Raw genomic sequence first — 7,749 nt, 5'->3', positions numbered from 1 at the left:
CCTCTGAGCCCTAGGAACTAGTACAGGAGCTGGCACATAACAGATAATCAATGATGAATTTAGGAAATGGTGGGTCAACCAATTTGATGAAATCCAGTTTTGCCTAAAAAAATTTGACTATTTGGACTAGTTCAGTCAACAAATTAAGATGTTTGAACCATTTACACATATGGGCCAAGTCCTCATGAAAATATAAAACATGTTTTTAGGAGTCAGATAAAATTAGATCTAAAATTGAAATGGAAAGAAAAAATAAAGTCATTGACTACTAATGGCTTTATTGTTCGACTCAGGAGCATTACGGAGCTTTCAAGATTTTAAACCTAAAGAAAAACTCTTGACAGTACAATTTCAAGCAGGAAAGAGAGCTATTTTGAGGCCTCTTGGTACTGCTAAATTCACACTCAAGAGATAACTCTCTTCTGTCTTCTGGAAGCTATACTATAGTTCCTCCTTCCCCACCCAGCAACCAAAAAAACAAAGCAGCTTCAAGTCCTAGAAAGTACAGAAGAAAAATCTTCTCTGCTTATGTTGTAGGTGTGTTTCTTCCACTCTTTGGGGTGGAATTTGTCAGCAGGTTGGGGCATGTTCAGGCTGTGTTTCACACATCTTTTGAATCCTCAGTCCAGGCAGAAATCAGTCACCTACATGTTGGCCTTTAAGAAAAGAGCTGGCATTTTAGTGTTTTAAACACTGGCATCTTCTGGTTCAGTGCCCCAGCCAGAAGTAAGGAAAGTGTGTTACCCAATTTTTTTTTTATTCTTTGAACCAAAAAGACGCTCTTCCCTATGTTTTACTCCACCTGACCATTGCCTGGCTTGAAGGAAAAAAGAGGACACTTTCAAGAGCTGAGAAAATTGGCATTGATGATTTAACATAATTTAGTTAAAAGTTAATTCTCCCTTCCCATGAGCCACAGCTGATTATTTAGAGAAGGATTACCATTCATTGTTCATCGAGTTTTATCTTTCTAAATTTTCACTGATTAGCATGATGTGTTACTAGGAAAAATATTATGATTTTAATTGCATTTTGGCATCTTAAAAGACTGTTTCACACTGCTTAACATCTGCAGTCAACAGATGTTTAAACACAACTCCCTCAATGACTAAAATTTGGCAAAACGTCTAGTAGTTGGAACAGCTTAAAATTCTAAATATACTTCTAGGAACATGATACAGGCAGATGAAGTACTAATTGTGTGTGTTTTATATTAAATATTAAAATATTATATATACCATCCCTCTCAGAGATGACAGGTGTCAGGGAAAAAACAACAACAGCCAAGAGATATTTCAATCCTACCGTTCCAGAGATATTCTATCTATGAGCAGGACTGTGTCTTGTGGTCACTGTCAACTGCAGTGGGGACCCTTTTTTAAGTGCTATTTATTGTGGTTAACTCTAGAGGCTGGTAGAGGCAAAGCTGTGAGACTGACACGTTTGTCCCGTTTGCTTCCTCTTTTGGTATCCTTCTTTTCTCTGACTCAGATCCTTAGGAACTTCCATGCAGGTAGATTCTAAGATTAATACCTTGGACTGGAGTTTAAGTTAATTGGTCAGCCTTCAGTTAATTGTGGCAGAGATTCATTCATATCAGAGTGTGTGTGTGGTGTCTGTCTGCTGTCTGTTTCTCAAGGCAGGGGTGCAGAGAGAGAGGATGATCCAATTAGCATTTAGTCAACTATTTGACAAATCATTGGTCAAATTAGCATTGGACCAACCATTTAAGCCATTATGTTTAGCATGGCTTAAATAATCCAGAGAAGATCATGAATTTCATTTCAGTCACAACTTGTAATAATCAACACCTACGGGCACTTTAGGACAGTTGATAACTCAGGGCTTAGAGGGCTGCTTCCTGTCCGCTTGTTGAACTCACCCTCAGTAAAAATGCCATTTCTACTCAAGCATCCTAGAGGCTGTAGTAGAAAGAATGAGAAATCCACATTTTCTATCCCTGGATGGGTTAGGTTCGCAGTCACAGGAACTGTGCAGTATATAAAGACTTTCAATTGATACATCTCTGCCTGAGCTCATCACGTCATTCTTTTCTTTGTTACTGATTTAAGTAAGTAAATTTTGAGTATAGCCGATTACTTTATCTATTATGGGCGGGCCTAGTCCAATCAATTGAAGGCCTTTGGAGCAAAGACTAAGGATTCCTGAAGAAAAAAAGAAATTGGCCTCAAAACTGCAGCGTAGAAACCCTATGGAATTTCCAGCTTGGCCTGACCTGCAGATTGTGGACTCAACGCTGGATGGAACATCAACTCATCTGAACTTTCAGACCACCAGCTTGCCCTACAGATTTTGGACAGGCTGGTCCCCACAATTGAATAAGCCAATTCCCTAAAATCTCTCTCTCTCCTCTCTTGTTCTCTCTCTCTCTCCTCTCCTTCTTGACTACACATGTGTATATATAACATCTGGATTCAGAGAAGGTGACTATCGCCAGGAGGAAGTAGAATCATGGAGAGATAGATAGGACTAGGCTATGAGGAGCGCAATGCAGGTGGTCCATCAGGAAGAGGAAGCAGCTTCTACAAAGACCAGGAGACGGGACCTGTGCCTTTGACAGGGGCAATGGACAGAGACAGCCTGAGAGTCAGGAGGCTGTGTGTTAGAGAGCAGTGGGTACTAAGACTGGATGAACTGGTAGGACCCAAGAACTGATGTGTAGAAAAGAGCCTCTTCTTCTTTTTATTTTTTCCATGCAGGGGGCTTAGAATTATTGCATTTTTTAAACACTGAGTCATCTTTTCTGTAGTACTCTACAGCAGAGACCACTTCAGACTGTGCAGCTGTCCCCAGCTATCACCATATCCTCTATCTTTTGTATTCATCCCAAAAGGGATTTGCTCTTCCTAAAAGGGATGCCCTCCAAAGAAATTTTAAAAGAATCTCATCAAGGAGCCCTGGAGAATAAAGGGATGTGAGGGTCAAGTCACAACTTTGAGGGGAAATAGAAAGAGGGCTCCTTTTTGAGAAAGGAGAATTTCAAAAGACTCTCAGAGAACCAGAAATTCAGGACCCAGAAGGGTAAGCATTTCTGTTTATGCAAGCATCACAGACCGTTTAAGTGAGTGGATTTTTTCAGAAGTATATAAATGAATAAACAATATCCATGTCTCAGGGTCAGACATGGTACTTTTGCAGCTGATTCTGTCCCTCTTGAGAGGCTGTCACCAAACTGAGAGGGTGGGATGTCTTAATGAACATTACAAACAATGTGATTAGGCTGGACATGGTGGCACATGCCTGTAACTCTAGCACTTTGGGAGACTGAGGTGGGTAGGTCCAGGAGTTCGAGACCAGTCTGGGTATGGCAACACCCTGCCTCTAATTAAAATACAAAATTTTAGCCAGGCATGGTGGCACATGCCTGGAGTTCCAGCTACTTGGGAGGCTGAGGTGGGAAGATCACCTGAGCTCAGGAAGCCGAGGCTACAGTGAGCCGAGATTGCATTACTGTACTCTACCCTCCTTGGACAGGAGTGAGACCCTGTTTGAAACACAAAAAATGATCAAACAAAACGCCACATGTTATTTTAAAAAATACTGAGGGGAGAAGATGTGGGAAAAAACAGAAAACCTGAAACTATGCATAATCCTACCATCAGAAAATTATATTCATGTGTTAAGTGACATTCTCCCCTCTGAATCCCAATTCCATTAACTTGTAGTAAATTTAAGTCTTATTCCATGAACTCAGATGTGCAAAAAAATAGCACTTTTTACATAAAATTAATTCTGAGCCTATAGCAACTCTCTTTATCATATTAAGTAATTAGGAATTCAGTCTCAGGTATCATTGTCACCCTCACGGATAGGCAAAGGTCTCAGGGTTTTACGTAGCACCAAACTCTAATGAGATCTCTTCAGCCACTGAGCTTAGTCTACAATGTTAACTGCTGAGGTGTCTGTGGCCTCAGACTACATGGTCTTTTCTGGTTCTGGCTCCTCTGCTGCCACTTTTAAAATTAGGAGAATCTTTGGTGAGGCTTTGGAATTCCCATCTCCCTAGCCCAGCCTCCCTACCATCTTCCTCCTCTTCAGAGTGCTCCAGAACTAAGACTAGGATTCCATGTACATTCCAAATACTTTCTCTTCTCTCTCCAGTTCCTCCAGGACACCAAGAATACTCTCCTCAATGGGTTTAGATTTTATAAAATTCAAGACCAGAATCTGAAGTGTCTTGCAGACAACTTTGGCTTCTGGCCCTATGACAAACATCTCCCCTGTGGCAAGAGGCCACAAAAAGGCCTGACCATCTGCTTACAGGGGAGGAGGGGAAGAAACACTGGGAGGACAAACACAAGTTAATATTCCAAAAATTATACCACAAATTGTTGACAGTTTGGTGAGTCTCTTTCCATAATGTTCTCATGCTTATAAAGCAAAAATCTCTCTACGCATAAGCTTTCTTTTCCTTTTTTAAAATATATATATTTTATTACACTTTAGGTTCTGGGGTACATGTGCAGAACATGCAAGATTGTTGCATACATATGCTGAGATCTCATACATACATAGCAATGTGATTTGCTGCCTCTACCCCGCAAGCTTTTCTTTTTTAAGCAAAAAGGGATTGTACTATATATACATTCAGTTACAGCTTGCTTTTTTTTTTTTTTTTTCCACATAGGTTAGTGTGGGTACCTTCCTAGGAAGTTTCTTATTTTATTTGTGACATTGGGTACTGCACCACGGATCGGTACTAAGGTGGTTTCTATTGTTTTACTTTTTTACACAATGTTGTATTGTGCACATACATGTATATCTCTGTGTTATTTTTCTATCATCACTTTCTAGAAGTGAACTGACTAGGTTGACCAAGTGGCTAGTGAATCAATACTCAGGTTTATTTGCAAACCATAGCATAGTTCTCTGTTTCTCTGCACTGTAGGCCCCGGCCAACTCTGGTGGGTTGGTTAGCACATGCTGGCTTTAGGGAAAGAGCCTGAAAATGCCTTTCTCAACATCTTAGTCTTCGTCAGTTTGATAAAGTTGGTGGAGTTGGTGCAAAGATTATTCTAAACATCTCTCTAGTTTGCCTCAGTGAATAGGAATCTCACTATTAGTGGATAGGGAACCACTAATCTGGGCTTTACAACTAACCAGTTAAGAGACCCTGGACACATCATGTCCCACTCGAGGTCTCAGGTAGATCATTTGTAAAGTGGAGATGGGACAGACAGATGATCTGCTAAAGACTTCCTGAAGTGATATCATACATGTGTCATATGTCCTCTGTGTTCATAAACATACACTGTCCTGGACAGGTAACGAGTGTCTGTGGATTGATGGCAGACTTTGGGCTTTACTGACTTTGCTATGCCTCTTCAGTTTCCTACTTTATATTTTAGCAATAGTACAGTACATTTGTATTAGCCTGTGTTCCTCCAAAAGCTGACACAGTGACAAGGGTTCAAGTTTAAGATGTTTATATTTGGGAAGTACAGGAAAGACCAGTAAGGGAGGTGGCTTATGTAAGGTATGTTATCAAGCCAGCTGTCAACGGGCTTAATCTCGAAGGGCAATGTTGAGAAACAGTGTAAAACCCATGCTTTGGAATTATCTGCCTTTACAGCAGGGGAGCTGGGGTGTTTATATATCAAATCCCATCAGCACACCCTAACGTGCTAATGTGCTAATTACCAGCATATCTAGCCTGCCATGCAAAGGCTGAGCAGCCTGCCTTAGTTTAGAGAAAAGCCTTCAGGTCAAGAGTGCAAGAAGAATTTTCTGGAACCAGCTAAGGGATGTGGGCATGGCCATAGTGTCTACTGTGTAACTCTCACAGTTTCACTCACATCAGTGTTGCTTTACTCTTCTGTGTCTTTGCTCATGTTGTCTTTACCCCTTTCCCTTTCTGATTAATTTCAAATCCTCAGACTTCCTAAGTTTGTGTCCTGCCTCTGCTACTTCCTAGCTGGGTGACTTTGGGCATGCTACTTAAGCTTTCTGTGCCTCAGTTTCCTCATCTGGAAATAGGCATAGTGATCATTCTCATCTCATTAAACTGTTGTTAGGATCAAATGGTAATGGTGGAAAGCACTTATGGCAGTACCTACCACTTAATAAGTCTTCGGTAAATGTCGTCATATTTGTCATCCTTCAATAGCTACTTCAAGTGGTAGTGCCTTGAAGAAAGCATCCCTGAGACTCCAGGCTGGGTTAAGGGCTCAGGCCCCTTCTTAACACATTATGGTGATATTTTCCATATGCAAGTTTATCTTCTACTATGGACAGTGAGCTCTCCAGGAAGCCATCTCTGTGGCTTACTCAGGTCTGTGTCCTCTGCAATTCTTGCAGGACCTAACCTGCCATTCTGTTAATGAATGATAACAGAGACTTTGCTTTCATTCACTCAGAAATAAACCCTTTCCTTTAAGATTCCCTCTGAGTAAAATGTAAACTTCATCAAACTGTAGTAATAATACACTTTCTTTATCCTAACACATACATTGCCAACACTGCTCCTTTAACACACACACAAACACACACACACACACACACACAGAAAGAGAGAGAGAGAGAGAGAGAGAGAGGGAGAGGGAGAGGGAGAAAGAGAAAACCACTTCTTAATATTTCTGAAACGAGGTTGTCTGTCTTAATACTGAGATTTTTTTTCACTTTATCTTCCTTTCTTTCACAAAGTAAGCTATTATTAATTAAAAGCTAGAATCTAGTATTAAAATTGACAAACATATGGTTTAGACCTCAAAATGAAGGATAATTTGGAAATAGTTTTCAGTTGTTCTTCAAGAAGAAAGCAGGTTCCTGGGGTGCCCTGCCATGTGGTGGATCTCATACTCCTGTCATTCTGCTAACACAATTCCAGGAGCTGATTCTGCTGCATTTCACAGGGTATCAGTCTCATCCTGATCAAGAATGAGCAGATCAAACTGGTGGGTCCTAGGAGTAGGAAATAAAAGAAGAAATAGTTTCATGCCATGTTGGAAGTTCAAGACAGAGACACTAAATCAGAAGCCAGGATGGTGGAGCCAACAAAATGGGCAATACATGACACAGTTGAGGAATGGAGTAGCCATAGAGTGGGAAGTGGGAACCCAGCACAGGGATGCAAACCCGGCCGAGAAGTTATCTTGCATTAGATGACAGTGAACTGGCCTAGAATAGACACCCCAAAGCCAAGATCCATGGCAGAAAGGACACTGGTGGTGCAGGGTCTGGCCCTGGGCATCAGCTGGGTGAAGCTGTTAGGGATGGTGGAGAAGAAGGCATTGACAATGAACTACAAGGCTTGGGAGGGTTTAGACAAGTATTAAACATTGCCTCATTTAATTTTGCTTGAAAAGAAAAATAACTCTGGTTAGAATATTTTAGAACACAGACTTGCTAGTATCACTAAACTAGAAAAAAAATTGTCAAAAATTAAAACAAAAAACAAAGAGCAAATCCAGATTTGAATCTAGGCTCCTTGAGTTAATAGCTAGAAGAATTTGGGCCAGCAATTTGGACAAGTAAGTTCTCTGAATTTAACTTTTCATCATGAAATACACGTAATACCCCTGGGTTGTTGTGAGGAATTATTGGGTAAGAAGATAATGAATACTGAATACTTAATATTTGCAGGCATGGTACCAAGGGTTTTCCCATACTTGGTCTTATTTTCTAAAATTAGTCTACAAGGTAAGTACTAAGGTTCTTATTTTTACAGATGCAAATTGAGCTTCAGTGTGATTAAGTAACTTGTGCCATGTCTCATAGCTAAAGAATATA

The 7,749-nt window shown here is 40.5% G+C and overlaps 1 long non-coding RNA gene across 1 annotated transcript; it reads right to left on the bottom strand.

Annotated features, from left to right (window-relative positions):
• Nucleotides 1-261: 261 nt before the first annotated feature.
• LOC119472697 lies at nucleotides 262-6,921 on the bottom strand. Its single transcript, XR_005201874.1, has 3 exons — nucleotides 6,726-6,921; nucleotides 745-817; nucleotides 262-656 (listed from the first exon to the last, which is right to left on the bottom strand). It is a non-coding gene; the product is annotated as an uncharacterized LOC119472697 (long non-coding RNA).
• Nucleotides 6,922-7,749: the final 828 nt, after the last annotated feature.

Source organism: Cebus imitator, unplaced genomic scaffold, assembly GCF_001604975.1.
Source record: "Cebus imitator isolate Cc_AM_T3 unplaced genomic scaffold, Cebus_imitator-1.0 Scaffold113, whole genome shotgun sequence".
Taxonomy (NCBI): domain Eukaryota; kingdom Metazoa; phylum Chordata; class Mammalia; order Primates; family Cebidae; genus Cebus; species Cebus imitator.
This window is presented reverse-complemented; position numbering and strand designations above follow the sequence as displayed.